Below are 25153 nucleotides of genomic sequence, written 5' to 3'. Positions count from 1 at the left end.
TAATATTAACAAATTAATTTATTGGATAATAAATTTGTTAACAAATTAAATTATTCAAGATGCATTTAATTCATTTAAACTGTATCAATTGAGTGGCAGTATTTACCACAAACAATTGGGTATAACATAGGGATATAACAGCTACATCAAATATTCAGAAGATTTTCGAATAGGGTAAAACCTGTCCTGTGTGGTCAAAGCATGTACAGAATGAAGATCAACAGGTAGAAGATGTGGGAAAGCCCATTTTAGCTTAGCATCACAAAGACCCCTCTAAACAACAAGATTTCTCTATTCATTGGGAAAAGTGATTTGTTGGTCACCTGAGGGGGTTGGGGATTTGCCAGCCTGTGGTGTTGAAGATCTGGAAGACCTCCAGTGCCTCTAAGATCCCACCAGCTCTGAGAGTCTGTGATCTCCTAAATCAGCCCGGTCATTTCTGCTGCAACCCCAAGTGCACAACTGTACGGAAACCGAGGCCCCTTTTGCTGCCAGCCCTCACTCAGCTCCTACAAGGAAGCAGGATGTGGCTCTAGGGACACACACCTGCATCTTTATCCGAGCTTGAGGCGATGAGAGTGCTGCCTCTCATCTCGTAGATTCGTAATGCATGATGTTGCAAGGCTGATCATTATGAGGAAGCAAGTGTTTAAAATCCTGGTCCGGATTCTTGGCTTCTAGCTTACAGGTGGAGCTGAATTGAGTTATAAGCCATTAGAACACAATTACAGCAGGATTTTCCACTTTAGAATATTACCCGTTTGGCTTAGAAATAAATCAAGCAATGCTGAAAGATAGAAGCTGCAGTCTTAAAGTGCTGGAATCAAAGAAGAAATGAGTAGAGAGATTTATTTTCCCGAAATCATTTTTTCCCCCTTCTGAAAGCCCAAGCAAAAATTAAGGAAATTTATTCAGGAGTTCTAGGGCCTTAGAACTAAATTCATATTGTTGCCAGGAAGTGGAGAGTGTGGGGTCCAGGAAGAGCCTTTTCTGGAGCGACTAATCTGAGGCAGGCAGCAGAGAGGGAACTTCACTTTGGTGGATATGGAGATAATACTTTAGCAAGAGTTGTCGGTTCCAATTCACCACTTTACGAATCTATTTCTGTTTCGGGACTTTTAAGAAAATACTTGGTATTTGATTTATACTGGAGTATGTATGGGTCACGTATATGTTGCTTTATTACAGTAACTAACAGCAGGAAAAGAGGTTGTCACTAGAAAGCATGAGCTAGAGCTTATGGGTATTTTGGATCTTCAGAAGCCTACCCGCTCTGAGACTCCACAGCCCTTGCCTTGGTGGGAGAAAGAGTGACAATCCTAGGGCTTATGCCGACAAAGGTCAAAGCCCTAAATCTAAAGACAGAGTGAGGAAGATGTATATGCAGAGTCATGGTGCTGGGGAAGTCAGCCAACAGCTTAACAAAAGATAAGATTGTATTTGGATACGGGTCGTGCAAAGTGCAGAAACCAACAGAGCTGTAAAAAAAAAAAAAAAAAGCCAGTGTTCTTTTTCTCTTTCTTTCTTTCTTTCTTTCTTTCTTTCTTTCTTTCTTTCTTTCTTTCTTTCTTTCTTTCTTTCTTTCTTTCTTTTTACCGAACCAAAGAGTAGTCCCTATGTATTTATTAAATGCTGAATTCTAGGAGAAATGTGTAAAAATAATCCATCGATATTAATTATTTTAAACATAACTAGCGTAAACCCTGCTTATTGCTTTATAAAGGAAGGCCATTCTTTCTGTAACCACAAGGAGTGGTCTGGGACCCTGACAAAACTCTTGTACTTCTGTATACAGTTGACCCCTAGACAGTTGTGCAGGGGTTAGGGGCATCGACCCCCCACCCTCTGCCCCGAGCAGCTGAAAATCCACATACAGCTTTTGACTTTTCAAAAATTTAACTACTGTTGATGGGAAGCCTTACTGGTAACATAATCAGTCAATTAACACATATTTCACATGTTATGTGTATTATATAGCATATTCTAACAAAGCAAGCCAGAGGAAAGAAAATGTTCTTAGGAAAACCATAAGGAAGAGAAAATACATTTACAAGGCCGTACTGTAAAAAACCCATGTGTAAGTGGACCCACACTGTCCAAACCTGGCTTGGTCAGGAGTCAATTGTATTATAACAAATGTGAATTACTTTCCCAACACACTGGAGAAACAAATACTCTATTTTTCTGTCCCTCTGAGCTTCAGCTTTTCCATTGTGATACATCATTAGTCTGACAACTACTCAGACCAGTTTTCTAACTCACTCTGATTCAATTCCACTTTCTTCCAGTTAGCAAATTCTCCATTTTTACAAACTGACATCCTAAAGGGAACAGATCCTTTTCTTTGGTTTTCATTTAATTTCTTGTATACTCAAAACAAGGGGCACTTGGGTGGCTCAGTTGGTTGGGCGTCTTGATTTCAGCTCAGGTCTTGATCTCAGACTTTGTGGGTTTGAGCCCCACATCAGGCTCTGTGCTGATAGCTCAGAGAGCTGCTTTAGATTCTGTGTCTCCCTCTCTCTCTCTGCACCTCCCACTTGTGCTCTGTCTCTCTCTCTCTCTCTCTTTCTCAAAGATAAGTAAACATTTAAAAAATTTAAAAAGAAAAAAGAATTTATTTTAAAATCATTTATTTTAAATTCTATTGGGAATCTAGCCTGTTTTTCTTGTTTTCTTGACTAAGTAATGATTTCCTTTTTTTTCTTTTGAAATGATTTAAATAATAACTGCAGAAATAGTAGGAAAAGCTTTTCTTTCTGAGTGATTTGCTGACATGATGCTCCATCACCCTTGAACACTTTAGTGTGCAATTCTTACATAGAAGGACTTCCCATATAATTACACTGCAACCCTCAAAACGAGAACATTAACTGTAATTCATTGATGGCATTTAATTTTAGACCCCATCCAAGGTTTAGCAGTTGTCCCAATAATGTCTTTATAGCAAAAGAATCCAGTTCAGAGTCACACATCACATTTGTTTCTTGTGTATTTTTGTGTTTCTTGATCTCAATCAGTTCCCCCAATTTTTTTCTGACTTTCATGATTTTGACCATTTTGAAGATTACAGACCACTAATTTCGTCAAATGTGTCTTATGATGGGATTGTTTGATGTTTTTCAAGTTTGTATTTAAATTATACTTTGGCAGGAATATCACAGATGTGATGCTGAGTTCTTCTCATTGCATCCTATTGGTATACAATTTCGATTTGTCATATTACTGGTAATATTAAATTGAGCCCTTGATTAAGGTGGGCTAATAGGCAGAAACTTAGGATGGCTCTATGACTTTGGCTGGTGGTGTTACTCTTATGATCATGATATGGCAAAAGGGAGGTTATCTAGTGGACACAATCATATCAGTACTTGAAAAGGAGAGTTTTCACTGGCTGTTAACAGAGGCAGAGGTCAGAGAGATTTGAAGTGTCACAGGGATTCAACTCTAGGAAGGTCTACCTCAAGGAGATGAAGAAGACCCAAGGCAAAGACCCAAGATCAGCCTGTAGGTTCAGGGGGCTTTTCCTGGACCCTAGCTGACAGCCAACAAGGAAATAGGAACCTCGGTCTTACAGCTTCCAGAAACAGAGTCCTGCCCCTCCCCCTGCTCGTGCTCTGTCTCTCTCTCAAAAATAAGTAAACATTAAAAAATTAACAAAGAAAAAAAGGAAATGGAGTCCTGTCAACCTGAACGAGCTTAGAGGGTAGATTCCTTCCCAGAGGACTCCAGGTAAGAGTCTAGCCTGGCTGACAGCTTGATTTCAATCTTGGTGGACTCGGAGCAGAGAACCCCATTGAAGCCACCTGCACTACTGACTTACAGAACTGTGAGATCATAAGTGGGTGTGTTTCAAGCTTTCAAGTATATGTTAATATACTTCTTCTGGGGCCCTTCTTATGAAGGCCTATTCATAAAGCTTCTACCTTCATGATTTAATTACCTCCCAAAGGTCCCACCTCCTAATACCATCACATTGGGGGGGGTTAGAATTTCGACATATGAATTTGGGGAGACACATTCAGTACATAATAGCAATTAATAAGCATTTTGTAAAGAGGTACTTTAAGACTAGACAAATATCCCTTATCAAATGTTTACCCACTTATTAGTTTAAGTATCAATTGATGTTTCTTGGATGGGTTAATTATTAATATGGTGGTTAAAATCATGGTCCTCTGATTCCATTATTTCTCCTGCATATTAGTTGACAATATACGGTGAGGGAGAGTTTTCTGTCCTTATTTATTCATTTCAGAGTGGTTCCATGAATTCCTCTTTTATTCAATGGGTCATAATCCATTAGTGTCATTATTAATTTTATGCTCTAATTGAACTGGTCTCTGTGCCTTTAGGCAGAAGCCCATCATTCACTGAGCCCTCCCTCACTTCCCGGTGGAAAAAATCTGTTCCCTGATTCAATCCTGGAGTCATCTAGCTTTCCAAGTAACCTAGTTTCTTTTAATGGAGAATAGTACATACATATCTATAGCTATATGGATCTTTACTTCTCTACTTCTATGCCACCCCATCCGTATAGAAACTCATGAGTTCACAGCAAATCTAATCCAATTCCACAGAGTTCATTCTAGTTTTGTGTCTTTCTGTAGTTGTAACTGCTTAAAACAAGAAATCTGAGTCCATGGCTGACTACATAATTTGCAGAGCTAAATGGAGAATGAAAATGCAGAGCCCTTATCCCCTGGGAGGAAAAAAATGCTATTAAAGGTACTAAAATACAAAGCTTTTAATTTTTGCTCATAGTCTCTCTCTCCACCATAGTGTTTTTTAATTTGCTATTTAATGTCATTTTAAGTAAAGAAAATTTTAAGTTGAAAATTATTAGCATGAATTTTACTATTATCTTTATATTCTGCAATATCAGTTTCAAATGCAAATAGGAGAGCATTTAACTCATATGCAAAATCATCAATGTTACACAGCTATATTTTGGAGCTCATACACATGTATATATGTCATTCTTACCACAATAGTAGAAAGATTGCATAAAACTAACTCAATTGTTTTTTTTTTCATTTCTGGATATGCATGCATTTTCCCACATTTGGTTCTACATTTGGCTTACAGATGATTGAGGATGTACTGAAAAGAAAAGGAAGGATGGTTTGCCCTATATTTCCTTCTCTGTCATTTTCAATGCAACGGATTGTCTAATAAGCAGAAGTAACACAAGTAAGGATTCACATGATTAGGTCAGGCCCACCCCAGCGATCTCCCTGTCATAAGGTCAGCTGATTTGGGACCTTAGTTACATCTGTAAAATCCCCTTTACCATACAATATCACATCAATATTTGGGTACTATCTTATCATATGCATAAGCTCCACACTCCAGGGAAGGAGATTATACAAGAGTGAGGGTCATTGAAGGCTGTCTTAATTCTGCCTTCTACATCTACCTTAAGATAGATAATGGCTAGTGACCCCAAGGAAATTGTTAAGTTCATTTGTGATCACGTTAAGTGTGTTATCTTGGCCCCTGCTGGGCCTGGATCTGAAGAGGAAAATACCCGTAGGCCAGATGGATAAAGATCCAGAAACTTTTTCAGTCATGGCAGGCAATTTGGGCTCTTCTGCAGAGGCAACAGGTGTCTGTTTTCCTAAGGCGCAATTCTCATGTCAGAGAACAGAGACCGGCAAATGCAAAGGCATAGTGCCAGGGAAGCTGCCAACATTTGCAAACACAGCTGAAAATGCTTCGTCTTGGATAAGGTAATACAGGCAGAAAGCGGAGAGAATGGATACGTACAGAAGCAAACAGGCTGTTGGGAAAAAATGGGCCTAAATATGATTCGGATGATGTTCAGATGCTCTTTTAGCTATTTGGGTAACAAACTAATGCTAAAGGGAAGTCCTGTTCAAGAAAGTCCGTAAATACATTCTCACAAGTATTGGGCCTTCAACTATGGTCATGGTAACTGACGCTGTGTTGACAGTGTACTGAGTTGAATAGTGTCCTTCAAAAGTCTGTGTCCACCCAGGGCCTCAGAATGTGGCCTTATTTGACCATGAGGTCTTTGCAGATATAATAAGTTAAGATGGGGTAATACTGGAGTACATTGGGCCATAAATCCAATGACTAGTGTCTTTATAAGAAGGTTATAGAAGCAGAGGCTGACATTGGAATCCTGTCCCCTTTCCGATAAGCAAAGGAGCCTCAAGCATTGCTAGCAACTACCAGAAGCCAGAAAAGGTAGGGAAGGATTCTCCCCTAGAGCTGTCAAAAGGAGTATGGCCTTGATTTTGGACTTACAGGACTGTGAGAGAATAAGTTCATGCTGTTTTAAGGCACCAGCTTTGTGGTAATTTGTTCCAGCCACCCTGGGAAAATTAGAACAGGCACTAAGGAAGAAATCAAAACTGGAAAAATCAGAATATTTCTGTTCATAGGAAGATAGCAAGGGTTATGAATTCCACTTATCAATCAACATGAGACAGCCACTATCTTTCCTTAATTTCCAGGATTCGTCCAAGGTTGAGGCAGTGGAATACAGTTTTTCCAATTATGACAGCTTAAGACCCCTGGAAGGCTGACAAATAGGCTGTGATTGGCCCTGCTGCTTTCCTGAGCTGCTAGCATCACTTGACTCATGGAGAATAGGACCACGGCCATTCTCCTCCACTCACTGCCTCCCTGGCCTGGCCTTCTGAAGGTGTGCCCTGGTAGAAAAGATCCTGGGACTATGGCTTATCACCAAGCCCTGTTCAAATCACATTTAGGAAGGAATTGCTAATAAAAGGAATTCACTTGTTTCTGGTATGGAATCAAACAAACAGAACTGAAGGAGGAGAATACGAATTGCTTTTCAATGGTTATTTTAGCCCTTACAATTATACCCAAGTGAGGACAGGAGTAAAAAATTGATCATGAGTTAACTGACATTCTCCATGTATCACCCCTGACTCCAAAATGGTCAGTTCAATTCCGGTTTAAGAATGTCATACAGTCCCTGAAGTTTATAATTAGTTGTAGGGGTGCCTGGGTGGCTCAGTCGGTTGAGCGACCAACTCTTGATCTTGGCTTTGGTCATGATCTTGCGGTCATGGGATAGAGCCCTGTGTCAGGCTCTGCACTAAGCATGGAGCCTGCTTACAATTCTCTCTCTCTCCCTCTGCCCTTGTCCCCCACTTATGCACCTTACTCTCTCTCTCTCTCAAATAAAAAATATGTATAATTAGTTGTTGAGTCACTTGTAGAATCATTTCAGATTATGTGGGTAGGCGCCAGAAAGTGTAAGAATGAAGAGGCTTGGTTCCAGTTTTCTCATGTGTAAAATAACAATAAGCACACCTTGCATCCGCCTACCTACCCACCTTCCCATCCATTCGTCCATTTATTCAAAATATAGGATTGAGGAACAGAGAATACAGCAACAAACAAAACAGACCAGAAGTCCTGCTCTCATAGAGCTTACATTCTTTTGGGTAGAAACAGAGCAAGCAAGCCAACAAACTATAAATTATATATATATCATATGGTGGAAAAGAAAACAAAGAAAGGAAAGAGATTACCACAGGAGATGGATTAATTTTAAATAGGGCGGTGAAGGAAGTGCTCACTGAGGCCTGAGAAGATGGTTAGTGAGCAAAGACCAGAAGAATATCAGGCAGAGAAACACTCCCATATATGAGGGTGGCACATCCCAGGCAACCAGAATAACAATGGCAAAGGTCCTGGGGCACAAACACAGTGGTAACCCCAAACTACCTGTTTTGTGTTATATTTTAATGATGGTCAAGTTCTTCGTCTTGGTCCCCACCAATACTCCCCAACTTACCCGAGGGCTGACCTTTTTGAAACAATAAAAGTGGGGGCGCCTCGGTGGCTCAGTCGGTTAAGCGTCCGACTTCAGCTCAGGTCACGATCTCGCGGTCCGTGAGTTCGAGCCCTGCGTCAGGCTCTGGGCTGATGGCTCAGAGCCTGGAGCCTGCTTCCGATTCCGTGTCTCCCTCTCTCTCTGCCCCTCCCCCGTTCATGCTCTGTCTCTCTCTGTCTCAAAAATAAATAAACATTAAAAAAAATTTTTTTTTAAAAGAAACAATGAAAGTGCCTGTAGGCAGCACTATCAAGTTGAAGGGTTAAGCCCTTCCCTGAAATTTCTGGGAAAACATTTACCCTACTGACAACAAATGAGGAGCAACAAGCTGGGTAGAATTTAAAAGTAAAATGTAATCAAATTCCACTGTGTAGTACATTCAGAATATTTGTTTTCTAAAGTTGAAAGGCCAATTGAATGAAAATAATTTCAAGTAACAGTGTAGGTGTATGAAATATTTAATTGAGTTGGATCCTTATTTGTTATTTTTTAAAAGGCTTAATACTTCTCTGATTGTAAAAATGAATTTCCCATTGTAAAAAACTTGAAAATTATGTGAAATAACAAGAACAAAATTTGCTTGTGACTACATAGGAAAAAAAACGATTTACATTTCTATCTTTCTAGATAGATTTCCCTTTTATTTTAAACTTTGTTGATTTGATAGTGAAAATAGCTTGTTTTAATTTGCATTTTTGGGTACTAGTGTGAACAACTTTTCACATGCTTTACTGGCCAGGTTTCATGTATCAACTTTGCTTTCTCTTAAATTTTTCTTACCGATCTGAAAAAGCTTTTTAATCATAAGAAAACCATGAATCCATTTTCTGTCACATTCATGGTAAATGGTTTTTTCCAAGGTTCTTTACTGCCCATTATTTTTGCATAGTTTTTATGTCCAAATTTTGTATTTTTATAGTCATGCATACTCAATATTAAAGCCAAAAAAATATTTATTTCCAACAATGTTCACTAAAAGAGTCTTTTCAAATTTTACTGAAAATTATGGTACTGCTTTTGCTCTATATTGGTACTGCTTTTGCTCTATAATGTACAGTGAAATCCCACAATAATGCAATAGGTAGGGTCCAAAAATTTAATTACATAAAATGCAATTACTGTAGGTTTAATGATTGACTAAATCAGGCCTGGGCAGTTGGGCATTATGGCATCTGGCTGAGCAATTCCAATCCCTCCAGGTCCCAGCCGTAGTTTGACATCTGCTGGTGGGCATTTGCTAGATCTCACTTACATACTGAGGGGTCAAATCAAGTCCCAAGACTTCTTGGGACCTGCAGGACACATAATCACATGAAGGAAAAAAATTATAACATTTTGGAAGCACACACACAAAAAAACCACTCCCATAGATTATTTATGGATGTGTAGATAAATAGTAAAAATATAAAAACATGGATGGGAAGTGTATCAGTCAGGGTCCAGCTGGGAGAACAGAATGTACTCTAAGATTGTTGAACATTGGATATTTAATTCAAAGACTTGGTTACCCAGGTGATGGAAGAGCTGGGATATGAGAAGGGAGAAGAGCCAGTGAGGTGACTCAGGGGTTAACAGCAGCAGGAAAGAACTATGGTCCTAGATGGAGCACCTAGGAGGAAGTGATACTTCTAATCCCAGAAGCCATGTCCCCTGGTAAGAGAGAGAGAAATTCAAGTGGAGGCTGTCTGGCAAGAGCTGGGACCACACAGGAAATGTAACTGCATTTGGAGATGCCACTCAAGGCTGAGAGAGAGGGAGAAACACCTGGCTTCTCTCTTCCTCCTGCCCTCCAATCGCCTGACTGTACCTCCCATTGACCAAACCCAGCGGAAGTGGCTGGGAATCCTGGGAAATGTAGTCCGTGGACTCCCCTTCTCCCTCCCATTGAGAATAGAGGAGGGTAATGGTTGGGAGCAAGCAGGCAAGTGAGTGGCAGAAAAGGGGGCAGGCGCCTCACCAACCTGTGGATGCGCAAGACCTTCTTCCTGGAAAGGGAGTCCAGAGAATGGGGAGGGGAGGGTACAGAGTGGTCCTCAACTGTATTGGTAACCACTTATTTCATTGATAATTTTTTTTAAAGTTTGAAGCCAATATGGCAAAATGTCAGCATCTGTTAAATGTACAAAGTAGGTGGCCAGATGCTCATTATAGTAGTCTCTTGCATTTCTGCATAATTGGAATACTTCAAAGAAGAAATTATTGTAGAAAAAAAAGAAATGTTCTAGGTTAATGGGATAAGGAACATTCTCCTTGTTTAGACTCACCTCCCTTTCCAACCTCACTCCTGATGATTCGCCATGGCTCTTCTTCAAAGGAGGGTGGCAAGTGGGTGGGTCTTACAGGCTCTGCCAATCACCAGGGTTGACTCTTGGGCATGAGGTCATGTTAAAGGCAGAGTAGGAGGATGAGGAAGGAAAAGAAGAAGGAAAGGCAAAGAGGGAAGGTTCCAGAAGCTTGGGAGGGAGAGGATAACCAATCACGGTGAGCTCTCCCAGTCTTTTTGTCTTTGACACTTGGTTCAGCAACTCACAACACGGATGCCCTTGAGCAAGTCCCTTGGCCTCTCCATCCTTGCATTTGCTTTTCTGCAAAAGTGTGGTGGTTGCAAGATTCAATGAGAACAGATACAAAAAGCACTTTGAATAGTGCTGGCGCATAGCAATCTCTCAATCCATTTTGGTTATTATTATCATTCTTTATTCTTTTTATCTTTGGATCCTCAGTGTTAGCAGAGTTCCCCTGTGATGATCGTCAGATCAAATGAGTGGGGGTAGCAAAAGAGGACACCCTGTAATTTGCTTATCTAATTCAGGTCTCCCTGTGATAATCTGCTCCTGGTTGAGCATACCAATCTCGATACAACACTGCCTAGATCCTGGCCTATGAGGCCAGTGTCAGTATGATTTCAGACAAGTTTGGCAAAAGTCAGACTCTGGCAGAAAGAGTTACACTTCAATAAAGTGAAGAGAGAGAATCTGTGGGGTCATCTTATCAGGAGATTCAGCTTTCTTATTCTGATTCTGGATTCTGGAAGGGGTAATCCTCCAAATGAGACAACCTGCAGAGAAAACAAGGCCAAAGGAGAGTATGTGAGCATTAACTAGTTGAGAAGGCATTCTCCTGTGGTGTGCCCTATGGTTTTGTGCTCCCTCAGACCCCTCCCCACAAGATGCTGTAAGGACACAAGAAGAGGCCCTGCCTTGACCTTCCATCCAACTGCCCCAAATGGTGTGCTAGGAAGGAGGGCAGGAAGCAGGGATCGGGGCACCAGAGTAAACCCTAATGGATAGCTAATAATAAGCTTGGTGCCCAGCATGGAGCTGAGTGCCCTCCCAGTATCACCCCCACTTATTCTCACAACCGTGTGAGTAGAGAACAAGAGAATGGTTTGGGGGATGCTGTGAGCATTGGGTGAGTTAATAATACATGTGAAGAGCTTAGGATGCCTACCCCTTTCTGAGCGAACACTCAGTAGATGTTAGCTGCACTTAGTACAATCATTCCAAATTTGTGGATAAAGAAACCAGCTTGGGAAACAGGAAATCTACCCAAGGTGACAAGGCTAAGAAATAAATAGTGGAGCTGGGATGTGGACTCTCACTCGTGAGCCCACCCCTCTATTGCCTCCATCGGAAATGGTGCTGGTAGGAGGAGAGGTAGTTTCATCCTGGGGAAGGTCACATTTGACATTTGACATTCCTTGTCATTCTAAGTAGCTGCTGCTTTGCTGCCCTCTAACAAAAATGAGCAGTTGTAAGATGGGGAAAGGGAGCTCTATGATACCCGGGGTGGGCAGGGTGGATATGGAACATCATGCCATGCAAACTGATGCTTGAGACACTGAAATGCTCTTGAAAAACTGAGTTGTTGTTTTGGCTTTAAAAACCATAGAAGAGATTCAGATTGTCATTAAACTGGGCACCTGGCAATATCAAATGTCACAAGCCATCTTCCCAAGGACAAATATCTTTGATATCTTTAATGGGATCTAATAATCAGAAAGCATTGGTGAAAGATTAATAGATCATTTAGAAGGATCACCTAGCAAGAGTAAAAAATTCATCTTGGATGCTTATAAGAGATTTAAGGTGAAGTTACTCCCACTTCCTTTAATAAGCATTCAATTAAGAATGAAACCATGGTTGACAAAGTAAATTGGAGGAAGGCATTGTTTAACCTCTCTATTCTATGGAAACTTGCTTTCCAGGAAACTCATTTACCCCATCACATGGCTTCAAATACCACCATGTGACAGTGATGCGCTTGGAGTGACATTACTGGATCTGTTTCTCCTGTATAAGGTAAGGATGACACCCAACCTGCCATCACTAGGGAAGGTGGCCTGCATTTCGAGCTGCACAGAGGGAGCCCCCCACGTAAAAAAAGACTGCCAAGCAGAGGTCAAACCCTTCCTACTGCTGGACTGCCTAAACCAGACCCTGAGACCTGTCTCGCCCCTCCCCAAAGACTGAGTACACAGCATTGAACTTGCCCCAAATGTTTGAGAAGGAAAAGGGCAGGACTCTTACCCTTCCCTAAACAGTTTACCTGGCCAGTCACTGGTTTATATTTCAGTCCAGGTTTGTTCAAGAGCCTTTGAATCTGGAAGTGGTTGAAGTTGGAAATGCCAATGGCTTTCACCAGCCCCTGGTCCACCAGGTCCTCCATGGCCTATCACAGAAAGGAATACCTTTGGAGCAGTCCTAGAGGGACTGCAGGGACCCTGGCTTGTCTTTGTCTTCTCTGGGGCAGGAGAAGCTGGTAAAGGAGCCATCATGACAACGTTAGCTGAAGTATGAAAAGGAAATTTCAGTCCAGTTGTCCAGCTCATGTGTGCCATAAAGCTCATTGGTTTCAGCCCTACTGCCCTTTACCAGCCCCAGTGAAACAAGGAGGAAAAGGTAAAGCTTGGATATACTTGCTCCCCTCCTCTTGCCTACATCTGGGTGACACGAGTTGGCCCTGGAAGAGACTGCAGCATGTGGGGAAGCACCTCTTGTCTGCATCCGGAGTCACCCTCTCCCACGCTGACATCGGTTTGGCTGGCAGTAATATCAGGGCCACTGGAGAGGGTCATGCAGGTTGTGCCCTGGCAGGGGCACCGGGCCAAGTAATTGAATGGGGCCCCAATCTGGCCACTAGCCACTTACCAAGACATGTTCCCAGGTACAGAAACTACATTGAACTTGAGGAAAGGTATCTTCCCATGATTTTTAGCCTGTGAAGGATACTTTTCCGAAATTGCCCAAAGATACCCTATATGTTAACAGCAGTCCAGATTCAACATGTATTTATTATGCATTTATTACGCATCCAGAACCTGTCCAGGAGTTGTCGGGATATAAAAGTATACCATGTACCTCCTTCTGCCAAGACTCTCACAGTCCAATTAAAGTGCTAGGGTTCCCCTCCGGAGATCCATCAGTCCGCCAGATGCTGAGGCTGTCTCCAGTCGCTTGACAGCATAGCACTGGGAATCAGGGAGGTCAGAGAAGGAAGGGCGGACTCCAGGTGGAGTTTAAACTGGGACTTGAAAAATGACTTGGAGGAAAGAGAGAAAGAACAAGAGCAGGGGTGGAGGGAAGAAAGCAGGAGCTTTGTGGCAGGGACAAACTTGAGGTGCTCAAGGGACACTTCATGCGGTGGTTCTTAAATCTGACAGCCATTTGGAATCCCCTGAGGACTTTACAATATACCGATCTCAGGATCCACTCCCAGAGTTTCTTACCAAATTGGTCTGGGATGTAGCCTCAGCACTGGAATTTCTTCAAACTCCCCCGGTGATTTCAAGGTACAGCCAAGGCTGAGGGCCACTAGGGTAGATGATGTCGGTCTTCAAACTGGGCAAAGGAGTTTAGAATTGATGAGATCACAAGGTCCACGACATGTCTGAGTTGAGCAATGAGATAATATAAAAGTTTCTGTGTGTCATAGATCAGGTGTAAGGGGGTATAGGACCCACGTGGACTCCTTTATACTTTTTTCTCCCATGTGGTTCAGGGTGGTCAGTTAGGTTTCTATTGAACTGGTCTTGGATCCACATAAAAATCTATCGCTTACGTGTTCAGTGCTGTTTCATCGTGGACCCACTGACTTTGATCATCAAAATCTTTTCATGCCCCCGAATCTTTTAGTTAGTGGTTATTCTGAAATCCATTCCAAGGGCATGGCACTGTGAAACTGGGGTACTTCTTGCAGAGAACAATGACATAATTGCCACATTGAATATCGTCATAAGAACTAGGGCAAAAAATCTCACAGAACCAACCTTAGAGGTGTGCTGATCTCCACATTTCACAAAGAATAATTCCTAAGGGTAGAAGACATCGTATTTTACCTGGGTAATATATATCATAGAGCCCTCTTATCAGATTTAATGCAAAGTCTGAGTCTGCTGAAATTTTAGGCTTTGTTGTAGGTCTTGCCACAGTTTTCATTCCTGGGAATAAAACATTCATTGAGTTGAATCCATGCACATAAACCACTATGTTGCTCAATAAATCGTCAAACCTGAAACATTTCCCTAATGAAAGGTTGTTTGTGATAGCAGAAGAAATATGTTGACTTTTTTTTTTAACAGTTAAGTACCAGAATTTGAGTTTCTATTTATGTTTTGATGGCTATGATTTTGTCACTAGCAAAGAGAAATTAATATCTCATCTCCAAGATTCAGGCTTAATAAATTTATTTCAGTAAATACATCAAACAAGTATTTAAGACTAGGTAGTTGGATAATGACTTGTGTGGTCATTAAGGCAAATAAGAATATGTAAGTCTGAAAAAAAATGGCATGTTTCAACTTGAAGTTTGAACCATCTTTCTAGTATGTGGGCTCGCCCAGCTGATGGCTTGTATAGCAGTGACATTTTGTCACATTGACTGTGGGTTTGTATTTAATTACATAATCAAAATAGCAGAAGGCATGACAAATTGATGGCTTCATGAGAGTATTTATTTGATTTTACTTCGATGGATAGTGTCTTGCTCGTGAGATATATTTTCAGTAATTTATTATTTAGTATGGTTCTTAATGACATAAATCATTGCTATTTTACTATTGCGAATTTAGGCTCGTAGCACCTAACTGCAAATGACATATCCTGTCGAGCAAATTCAGTGGTGATACTGAAGATCTTTATCACAGCTGGTGGATTTGCTTTATATACAACCTAGAGAGCTTTCATAACAGTCTCAAAAACCCACCCATAGAAATCCAGATCATTTCCTCCATCCTTTCTATTCCTAGCCAGCAAATTTAATGGCTTACTTGCCAAAGATAATTCCCTTCAAATACATTTACAAGATTGCTAACCTTGCCGTTATGAAATGATCACTTTTCTGCTTCATCACGCTTTCCTTATCAAATCAATTTTTCCCTCTAAATGTTCTTACTATTAGCTGCTAAAGTTCAAAGTAGCAAGAAAGCCCGTGCTTCCGGATAAATACTTTTGAACAAACCACCCACAGAAAAGTTACATTTAATTAAATCATGCCAATTCTAAACTCCTCAGAAAGGTGAGTCCTAATCTGGTTTTAAGCAGTAAACCACAATATAAACTTATAAGGACGTGTGCCCCCACACCACAAGCCGATAAAATGACGCAGTTAACTCTTGGTGGTGTTGTCACCAGTCATTTGCATTTTGTTCATTCCCTCTGTTCTCTGTTAGCATTTGAGAAAGAAACAATGTTTTCAGGGGGAGAAAATACCAGAAAAAGACTTGCACTCCTTAATTCGATTTTGAATAAGAATTACATGGAACAGGTGATTACTTGATCTCAGAAACCAAGCACTTGTGTCCCCTGATGTGCAAACGTGTGTATTCCCTGTGTGCCAAACACCACGTTCAGGGCTTCGAACAGTTGGACTTTGGAGACAGGTAGACCTGGGTCTGATCCCAGCTTTGCCACACTTTTGCAACGTGGTCTGAAAAAGTCACCCACCTCTCTAGGTCTCAATTTCCTCTTTTATAAATGGGGATGATAATAGTACCTGCCCCATTAAGTTAGATAATTAAATAACCTCCATGATTAAAGTTCCTGGCACTCAACAGATGTTGGCTATCTTAATCTTTAAATTACCAGAGCTTAAAAGATATATTTTTATAAAGTTGTTTTTGTCTTTTTGTTGTTTTTTTTTTTTAAGAGGCAGAAACTGAGGCTTAGAGAAATCAGGTAACATAACGCCAGGTTACTCAGCCAAGGCATGCAACCCCAGGGCAAACCCTCTGTTCCAGATCCTTCCCCCTGGTTTCAGAACAGCATGTATATCCTCTATATTGAGGTACATTATATTCCTATCTCCTTTGATGATGCAGTCCTTAGCCTTTGAAAATATACATATTGTCAGATGAACCCAAAAGCCAGAGGTGATTAGGAAGGAGTTGAAAAAGCTAGATTAGAGGATAATGATGATGGAATTAAACAGCATCAAGTACATAGGCTCCTTCACACCAGTGTAGACCCTTGTGGATAGCTACAGGCAAGTTTTCACTCCCAGCACACGTAGAACAAGATGGAGCCTACCTCCCAGGCATCCAAGAATGTTACTTTACTGTTGAGGACTTTGTTTTTATCATCTGTGGGGAGAAGGATCTTCCCAGGCTGTAACTGCGCACAAAAAGCTTAGTGCAATGCGCACCTGAACACTCAGCTCTGTTAAATGCGGTTTCAAGATCCTAACCTGCGTTCAACATCCACATCTGTGTGCCATTTTTTTCCCCCAGAAATGCTCCAGAGTCCAAACATCAGAACGTGTAGTTTGTACAAACTCTGAACTTTGTGATTTGAAATGAAACCTCTAAACCAGTCTACTGGGGTAAGTAAGTTTTTATATTTTAGAAACTGCTGGATTGACTTAAAATCTGTCATTAACGCATCCCCAAAGCCACCATTATCATCAGGAACATTAACTTCATATAACCAGACCCCATATACACTTGGAGGCAACCTTCAGTTTCAAAATCACCAGACAAGGGTTAACTTCCAAAGGAGTGGCTTCCTGGGGGAAGATATTGGCCAACTTGTATTCTAGCAGCCTCAAGAAGCCAGCCGTTAGGGATGGCACACTGTCATCACCCTAGCTGGACATGAGGTGAGACAGCCAGGAACTCGTGTTCCTCTCACCTCTCCGAAGCAGGCTGGAGGGGAGCCCCAGACGATGCATTCTTCTGTTTCTTCAATGAGGGCTGTCTGTCTTCCAGCATGGCCATGCTTGGGCATTTCTCCAAGATGGCACCCAAAGGTGTGCTTTGATTAACCAGAGGGTTGAACCCTGCAATTGCAGTATGTAAGAGCTCCCCTGGGAGGGGAACCCTTGGCACAGAAGGAGGACAAAGATGATGTGGCAATTGCTTGCAGGGGCTGCCAGAAATCATGATTCTCTTGGACGTAACTGTAAGAAGACCTAGGCGCTTGGTCATCTCAGCAGCTACACGTGGACTCAGCCTCCTTTCTGGGCCAGTGCCTTTCTGTTTCATTGTCTCCTCCTGAAAACCTGCAGCTCAGGTCATGAAGAGCAAGACCCCATGCTGCAGCCCACCCCAGCCCCCAGCCCTGCACAGCTGCTGTTTTCTAGTACCCCGCTCTAGTTCCCTGCTCGGGAACTGGAGATTGGGACAGAGAGTAGCTTTAACCTGTAATCCTTGTGGCCAGTGAATAAGATAGGTCCTGACAGTCCTGTTTCAGATCCCTAAGGGTATTCTGATGGGCTTCCTTCACTAAGGGTCTCCCAAAGAAGGTGGACCATAGCTTCGAGGAACCAAGAGTGAGACATCAGTACTGGGTAAAGGAAGTGCCGCATCATACTCATTCTTCCTGCTTTTTGACTTACACCCTGATCTAACAGGGGACAGGCCATTTATAGCAGAGTTGGTTCAGATACGTGATCCAGGGATGTAAGATCACCAGGGGGTCAGCAAGTCAATGGCATTTCTTTTTTTTTTTTAAGTTTTTATTTAAATTCCAGCTAGTTAACATGCAGCGTAATATTAGTTTCAGGTGTACAATATAGTGACCCAACACTTCCATACATCACTCAGTGCTCATCACAACAAGTGCACTCCTTCATCCCCATTATCAGTTACCCATGCCCACACAAAACCCTTCTGACAACCATCAGAAAAATCATTAGAGAGCACAGGAAAGATTATATAAGAAAATAAAATCCATCCATATTTCCACATTTCGAGATGATTATTATCAACGCTTGGGGGATTATTATTGTTAACGTCTGGGGATACCCAGTTGAGTTGGGAAGTCTCAAAGCAGAGAACTGTGCCCTGTTTCCCAGGGTGAGGTTGGGAAGAAGACACCCGGTCAAGGAAGCTCCCAGGTCCCTAAGCTGTAGAGTCACGGTGATGGCAGGTGTCCATCTGAGTGGGTTCAATGGCAGCCTCGGGGTGTCCAGGAGTCCCAGCTCAGTGCTTGAGAGAACAGACCAGTTTCTTGTGTTCACGAGAGGGCAAAGCTGCCTGGAAGAAAGCTTCTGGAGAGTCTCTAAATGTCCCCGAGCTGGGAGTGTGAAGGTTGTGAAATGTACCTCTTCAACCTGCACATCATATTCAGGGCAGCCCCATCTGGGGAGGTTACAGAGGGGTTGAGTGCCTAGGGATCTGATGGGGATATGGACATCTCGGGTAACTGCAGGGCTGGTCACACCTAAGGACCAGACATATGAGCCACGTCTCAGGGGAAGCCAACATACAGAGGGCAACCCACACAGGCACCACCCCCACCTTGACATCTCACATCTCCCCTAAACTCCTAAGCCCAGATGATACCTCCAGACGAAACATCCTAACATAATGGATTTTAATCCTGAAATAAATGGAAGTCAAAGTGGAATGAAGGCAAAAGCAAGTGTGAGCTGGGAGAGTAACAGAACATTTTCAGAAGTGGATACCATCCGCCAGGAGCCATTGTTCCCAGCCATTATTTTTCCTTTATAGTACCAAAAATTAACTTTGTTTAAAAAAATTAAGTTCCAGTTCCATGATCAGCTGAGGAATATCTGGCTCAGAATTTACCTCATAGGAAGAATGATCCAGACAAAAATTAACTAATTTAAAACAAACAAAAAGGCCTTCATTATCAAATGAGGAGAGGGTTGATCCTGAGTCCAGCACATTCTCTTTATGGTTGATTATTACTATTATTAACAGGCCCTGTGCTACGTACTGTTACATAGATTAACACATTTCTTGGGGTGCCTGAGCGGCTCAGTTGGTTAAGTGTCTGACTCTTGATTTTGGCTCAGGTCATGATCTCACGGTTCCTGGGATAGAGCCCTGTGTCGGGCTCTATGCTGACAGTGTGGAGCCTGCTTGGGATTCTCTCTTTCTCTTTCTCTCTCTCTCTCTCTCAAAACAAATAAATAAACTTTTAAGAAAAGATTAACACATTTTCTCATTTACTCTTCAAACAACCTCATAAGGTCGGTGCTATTATTATTGCCCCCCCTTCACAAATGAGGAACTGACACATAGAGATGGTAAGCAATTTGTTCAAGGTAAATGGTGGTGCTGAGATTTGATACAGGCTATATCTCTCCAGAGCCATGCACTTGTCTCTTTGTTTATAATTAGACACTGTGCTATATGGCCTATAGGCATTCCCCAATTCAATTGTCACAGTGCTATAAGGCAGATACAATTATTAGTTTCATTTTCAGAGGAGAAAATTGAGAAACAAAGGGGTAAAGGTCAAGTGATGAAAGGTTACAAACAGGTCTTCTAGGGCCCAGCAATTGCACTACTAGGTATTTATCCAAAGGATACAAAAGTGCTGATTTAAAGGAGCACATGCACTACAGTGTTTATAGCAGCACTATGAACAATAATGGAAAGCCCAAATGTCCATCGACTGATGACTGGACAAAGAAGATGTAATATATATACATATGTATATATGTGTACACACACACACACAATGGACGATTACTTGGTGTTCAAAAAGAGTGAAATCTTACCATTTGTAACAACATGGATGGAACTAGAGTGTGTTATGCTAAGCAAAATAAGGCAGAGAAAGACAAATATCATATGATTTCACTCATCTGTGGAATTTAAAAACCAAAACAGATGAACAGAGGGGAAGGGAAAGAAAAATAAGATAAAAAGAAAGAGGGAGGCAAACCATAAAAGATTCTGAAACCCAGAGAACAAACTGAGGGTTGCTGGAGGGCAGGTGAGTGGGGAGTGGGCTAAATGGGTGATGGGCATTAAGGAGGGCACTTGTTGGGATGAGCACTGGGTATTGTACATAAGTTATGAATCACTGGGTTCTACTCTCGAAACCATTACTACACCATATGTTAACCAACCTGAATTTAAATAAATAAATTAAAAAAAAATTTTTTTAAGAAAAGTACAGGCCAATATCCCTGATGAATATGGATGCAAAAATTCTCAATAAGATACTAGCAAATAGAATTCAACAGCATATAAAAAGAATTATTCACCATGATCAAGTGGGATTCATTCCTGGGATGCAGGGCTGGTTCAACATTCGCAAATCAATCAACGTGATCCATCACATTAACAAAAAAAAAGAGAAGAACCATATGATCCTGTCAATCGATGCAGAAAAAGCATTTGACAAAATCCAGCACCCTTGCTTAATAAAAACCCTCGAGAAAGTCGGGATAGAAGGAACATACTTAAACATCATAAAAGCCATTTATGAAAAGCCCACAGCTAACATCATCCTCAATGGGGAAAAACTGAGAGCTTTCCCCTGAGATCAGGAACATGACAGGGATGTCCACTCTCACCACTGTTGTTTAACATAGTGTTGGAAGTGCTAGCATCAGCAATCAGACAACAAAAGGAAATCAAAGGCATCAAAATTGGCAAAGATGAAGTCAAGCTTTCACGTTTTGCAGATGACGTGATATTATATATGGAAAACCCGACTGACTCCACCAAAAGTCTGCTAGAACTGATACATGAATTCAGCAAAGTCGCAGGATACAAAATCAGTGTACAGAAATCAGTTGCATTCTTATACACTAATAAGGAAGCAACAGAAAGACAAATAAAGAAACTGATCCCATTTGCAATTGCACCAAGAATCATAAAATACCTAGGAATAAACCTAACCAAAGATGTAAAAGATCTGTATGCTGAAAACCATAGAAAGCTTATGAAGGACATTGAAGAAGATATAAAGAAATGGAAAAACATTCCGTGCTCATGGATTGGAAGAATAAGTATTGTTAAAATGTCAATACTACCCAAAGCTATCTACACATTCAATGCAATCCCAATCAAAATTGCACCAGCATTCTTCTTGAAGCTAGAAGAAGCCATCCTAAAATTTGTATGGAACCACAAAAGACCCAGAATAGCCAAAGCAATCTTGAAGAAGACCAAAGCAGGAGGCATCACAATCCCAGACTTTAGCCTCTACTACAAAGCTGTAATCACCAAGACAGCATGGTATTGGCACAAAAACAGACACACAGAGCAATGGAATAGAATAGAGACTCCAGAAGTGGACCCACAAACGTATGGCTAACTAATCTTTGACAAAGCAGGAAAGAATATCCAATGGAAAAAAGACAGTCTCTTTAACAAATGGTGCTGGGAGAACTGGACAGCAACATGCAGAAGGATGAAACTAGACCACTTTCTTACATCATTCACAAAAGTAAACTCAAAATGGATAAAGGACCTGAATGTGAGACAGGAAACCATCAAAACCCTAGAGGAGAAAGCAGGAAAAAACCTCTCTGACCTCAGCCGCAGCAATCTCTTACTTGACACATCCCCAAAAGCAATGGGAATTAAAAGCAAAAATGAACTATCGGGACCTCATGAAGATAAAAAGCTTCTGCACTGCAAAGGAAACAATCAACAAAACTAAAAGGCAACAGACGGAATGGGAAAAGATATTTGCAAATGACATATCGGACAAAGAGCTAGTATCTAAAATCTATAAAGAACTCACCAAACTCCACACCCAAAAAACAAATATCCATGAAGAAATGGGCAGAAAACATGAATAGACACTTCTCTAAAGAAGACATCCAGATGGCCAACAGGCACATGAAAAGATGCTCAATGTCGCTCCTCATCAGGGAAATACAAATCAAAACCACACTCAGGTACCACCTCACGCCAGTCAGAGTGGCTAAAATGAACAAATCAGGAGACTATAGATGCTGGAGAGGATGTGGAGAAACGGGAACCCTCTTGCACTGTTGGTGGGAATGCAAACTGGTGCAGCCACTCTGGAAAACAGTGTAGAGGTTCCTCAAAAAATTAAAAGTAGATCTACCCTATGACCCAGAAATAGCACTGCTAGGAATTTACCCAAGGGATACAGGGGTGCTGATGCCTAGGGGCACTTGTACCCCAATGTTTGTAGCAGCACTTTCAACAGTAGCCAGATTATAGACAGAGACTAATTGTCCATCAACTGATGAATGGATAAAGAAATTGTGGTTTATATACACAACAGAATACTACTTGGCAATGAGAAAGAATGAGATATGGCCTTTTGTAGCAACGTGGATGGAACTGGAGAGGGTTATGCTAAGTGAAATAAGTCCTACAGAGAAAGACAGATACCACATGTTTTCACTCCTATGTGGATCCTGAGAAACTTAACAGAAGACCGTGGGGGAAGGGAAGGAAAAAAAAAATTAGAGAGGGAGGGAGCCAAACCATAAGAGACTCTTAAAAAGAAACTGAAGGTTGATGGGGGGTGGGAGGGAGGGAAGGGTGGGTGAGGGGTACTGAGGAGGGCACCTGTTGGGATGAGCACTGGGTGTTGTATGGAAACCAATTTGACAATAAATTTCATATTAAAAAAAAAATTCTTTTTTTTTCTTACCATTTAGGCAGGCAAAAACCAGTTCTTTATACATTAAGTTCCTACATATACCAGGATGACTATGAACTCTCTACCCATTAATCCTTTTATCTTCTTGTATCTCAACCACTCTGTTTCAGCGATAGCAGTTAGAGTATGCTTTAATATGCAAAAATCCCAATCACACTCCCTTAGAATACTTTTAGACATATTCTCTCATGTTCATTCTTGTGGCTACATTTTAACACCATTTTTGTCAAGTTTCAAAAGAATGTACTGAGATTTTAGATGCAACTGTGTTATAATTTTAGTAGATTTGGCGTTTTTAACATCTAGCTTTCCTAACAAGAAACAGAATATGCCTTTTTATTTACTGAAGTATTGTTTTATGTCCTCACGTAACAGTTTCCCTCATATAGTTCTGACACAGGGTGTGCTAAGCTTACCCCTAGGTACTTTTCATCTTTTGTCGCGGTGGTGAAAGAGGATCCTGTCTTGTTCCCATTTCAGTGAGTATTCCTGGTATATGGACAAGCCTTTTACTCTTGCTTCAATGTTTTATTCCAGTCATTTTATTATAGAGATTTGTTGTTTTTGCGGTTGTTCTTTTGGTAGGAGGATGACGAAGGAACAGCGAGAGAGAGAAGACAGAATCTTCGAACTTTTCAACAAAATTGTTTCAACTGTCCTCAACAGTCCTTGGGATCACCCTTGATTTCTTCTTAACGTTTGAGCTTATTGTTGAGGAAATACTTCCTACTGTCGCCAAGATGAACATGCCCCACGTGGTTCGGAGAGAGCCCTCATCGGCCTCTTGTCCAACTGCCAGTCTTCCCATCCGTAGCCGGGCATCTTTTTGTGACCACCACCTGTCACCCACTTTTCTCCAAATGAGTTCATTTGAAATGGGTCGTGGAAGCCCACTCGCCACCCTTGCACCCTGTCACAAAGCGGGGCAAGATCTTCTGCAGGCTCCCCACACCAGCTGACATTTCACTACTTGAAGGCAGGTAGCATCACCATCATCAGGAAACTTGGGGGTTGCCTTTTGTAGACATTCTCCCATACACTTCAAAAAAACCGTAGCATCGTGCACCCAAGCTCCCAGTAGCGGAGAGGTAGAAACAACTTCAGTGCTTATCAAGGGACGAGTGAATAGACAAAAGGTGGTGTATGCGTGCAATGGAATATTATTCAGCCTTGAAAAGGAAGAACATTTTGATGTATGGTACAAGAGACACTGACAACGTTGTACTAAGTGAAATAAGCCAGTCACAAAAGGAAAATTATGTACAATTCCGTTTGTGTGGAATATCCAGAAGTAAATCCCCAGAGACAGAGCAGGTTAGCTGGGTCTGAGGAAAAGGCAAAATGACAGTTTGGGGACTTCCTGTTGGGGTAGTGAAAGTGTCTGCAACTAGCTAGAGGTGATGGTTGCATAACATGGTGAATGGACCAAATGCCATTAAACTGTATGCTTTAAAATGGTAAAGTTTATGTGAGTTTCATCTCAACGAAAACGTGTTTACTGTGGATTGGACCAATCTCAGTATTAAGCCCAGACATGCTTAGGCAGAACTGTCTAATCTGATTATTCTGCCGATTTCAATGCACCTCGCTCCAGAAGGCATGCATTGATTATTCTATTTTCGCTGAGAAAGTTGTGGATTGATGACTCACAACGGTTTTTGGCCAGCAATCTGAGTCTCCAAACTGATAATATATCAAACTTGTAATTCAGGGAAAGTGAGTCATCTAGAGTGTAAGAGAAAAGAACATTTGGGGGAAGACGACCAGAACAGGAGAAGGCTTTGAAGCTTCACTTCTGCTGCCCAGAAAACCATGTTCTCATGAGAGAGGGTCCTCAGGAATGAGGTCCCTGAAGTAGAGGGCGAAAGAATATACATCGGATTCCTGACCTTTTATCTTTGTTTCCTTCAAAAACAGACATTTCTCAGGGTGCCTGGGTGGCTCAGACAGTTGAGCATCCGACTCTTTGATTTTGGCTCAGGTCATGATCTTAGGGTCATGAGATCAAGCCACAAGTCAAATTCTGCACTAAGCGTGGACCCTGCTTGAGATTCTCTCTCTCCCTCTCTCTGCCCCTCTCCTCCCACCCCCGCTTGCATGTGCACACACTCTCTCTCTCTAAAAAAAATAAAATTAAAAAAAAAGACATGTCTAAATATCAATTTCTATATTTATTCATTCATGTATTTATTTGGGGTCAGGTGCACGAACTGACTCATGGCATATGTACATTATCACTTCATACGGAGCCCTTTCTCTCTGATGCGTGGATTTATGTATTTATCCTGTATTATCCTTCACTTCTCATGCTCAGACCATCATCCTAACATGTTTAGCGCATTCTTTCGTAATGTTGACTGGTGTTAAGCATGCCTGTGTTTTTTTTAAATGTTTATTTATTTTTGAGAGTGAGGGAGACAGAGCACAAGCAGGGGAGGGGGGCAGAGAGCGAGAATCCCAAGCAGCCTCCAGG

General features: G+C 41.5%; 1 long non-coding RNA gene across 1 annotated transcript; it reads left to right on the top strand.

Moving 5' to 3' along the window:
* The first annotated feature begins 4613 nt into the window (after positions 1-4613).
* Positions 4614-24142, top strand: LOC115509213. The gene is made up of 4 exons (XR_004343314.1): positions 4614-4725; positions 12042-12135; positions 16560-16651; positions 23266-24142. It is a non-coding gene; the product is annotated as an uncharacterized LOC115509213 (long non-coding RNA).
* The last annotated feature ends 1011 nt before the right edge of the window (positions 24143-25153 follow it).

Source organism: Lynx canadensis, chromosome A2 (assembly GCF_007474595.2).
Source record: "Lynx canadensis isolate LIC74 chromosome A2, mLynCan4.pri.v2, whole genome shotgun sequence".
Classification (NCBI taxonomy): domain Eukaryota; kingdom Metazoa; phylum Chordata; class Mammalia; order Carnivora; family Felidae; genus Lynx; species Lynx canadensis.
Note: the sequence above shows the minus strand (reverse complement) of the source record. Positions and strands in the feature narration are given on the sequence as shown.